Source organism: Pseudophryne corroboree, chromosome 7 (genome assembly GCF_028390025.1).
Source record: "Pseudophryne corroboree isolate aPseCor3 chromosome 7, aPseCor3.hap2, whole genome shotgun sequence".
In the NCBI taxonomy this organism is placed as follows: domain Eukaryota; kingdom Metazoa; phylum Chordata; class Amphibia; order Anura; family Myobatrachidae; genus Pseudophryne; species Pseudophryne corroboree.
In genome coordinates, this window is record NC_086450.1 from 71,437,376 (window position 1) to 71,439,258 (window position 1,883).

Here is a 1,883-nt window from a genome sequence, read left to right on the forward strand (position 1 = left end):
GGAGGCTGTAAAACAGCCGTGGAGAGAGTTTCTGCTGGGGTCAGAATGGAGCTCCAGCTAGGCACACTGCATGGTGGGCGGAGCCTGAAGTCTTTCCTTCCCTCTTTAAGCATTTATTCTTCAGTGTTAATAAAGGACAGGCGTGTGTGTGTGTGTGTGTGTGTATATCTCTATATATATATATATATATATATATATATACTTACATACATTCCGCCAATACTCATGTTTTGAAAATATAGGTTTATTTACTATAGTATAAGTGAATCAGTATTAATGTGTAATATACTGTACTGGGGGCTTAATTCAAAGTTGATTGCAGCAGCAAATTTGTTAGCAGTTGGGCAAAACCATGTGCACAGCAGGGGGGGCAGATATAACATGTGCAGAGAGAGTTAGATTTGGGTGGGGTGTGTTCAAACTGAAATCTAAATTGCAGTGTAAAAATAAAGCATCCAGTATTTACCCTGCACAGAAACAATATAACCCAACCAAATCTAACTCTCGTTATATCTGCTACACCTGCAGTGCACATGGGCCCTAATTCCGAGTTGATCGCTCACTAGCTGCTTTTAGCAGCCGTGCGAACGCATAGTCGCCGCCCACGGGGGAGTGTATTTTCGCCTTGCAAGTGTGCAATCGCATGTGCAGCAGAGCGGTATAAAAACATTTTGTGCAAAACAAGACCAGCCCTGTAGTTACTTATCATGTGCGATGATTCTAGCGTAGGAGGTCCCGGAATTGACGTCAGATAACCGCGCTGCAAATGCCTGGTCACGCCTGCTTTTTCCCTACCACTCCCACAAAATGGTCAGTTGACACCCATAAACTCCCTCTTCCTGTCAATCTCCTTGCGATCGGCTGTGCGAATGGATTCGTTGCTAGAAGCATTGCACAGCAACGATCTGCTTTGTACCCATACAACGCGCCTGCGCATTGCGGTGCATGCGCAGTGTCGAAGTCGAAAAATATTGCAGTACACACATCACGTACAAAGTGAGTAATTACGGTAGTGTTTGTAATCGCATGGAGAAGCCATAAAAACACATTACATATTTAATCCAAATAGTGCACAATGTACACATAGTCTCCCTGCATCACACCAGTGAGTTACACCTGTTTAAATGGTATAAGAACAAAGGGATTCACCTTTACAGGACAGGAGGGGACAGAACTAGGTTATAAGGAGGTGTTTGGTATCCAGCTGTAGGGTATTTTAAGAGCAATATTCCGGTGTTAGTTTGCAGAAGATCGCACGCTCCTGCGAATAGTTATGCGCAGGAGCAGAATATAAATATTAACTGTATTTACTGTACACTTGATATGCGGAGGGAACCCAGAGGAGACCATCTGCAAGTGCACCTGGAACAGACATCGCCCACCTATTCAAACTGACCTATGACCTCTCCTGTACTGTAAATGACCATCCCTGTGTCCAATCAATAAAGAGATTACAGTTCCCATTGTGTTAGGTTTTGGACAAATGTATAAATAGCCAGCTGCAGGCCAGGTCACTCTCTCAATCTCTGAAGATCATCAACCTTGATGATTGAGGACCGGACCGGGAAGCGCAGGCGAAACCAAAACATATGTACCAATGACTGTAGCCATTTTCTTATTGTATTGTATGGTTGTTATTGTAACCCCCTGCTAGTAAAGAACCGTTGGTGGGTCAGATCCCAACATAGGCCCTCATTCCGAGTTGATCGGTCGCAAGGCGAATTTAGCAGAGTTACACATGCTAAGCCTACGCCTACTGGGAGTGTATCTTAGCTTCTTAAAATTGCGACCGATGTATTCGCAATATTGCGATTACAAACTACTTTGCAGTTTCTGAGTAACTTCAACCTTACTCTGCCTGTGCGATCAGTTCAGTGCTTGTC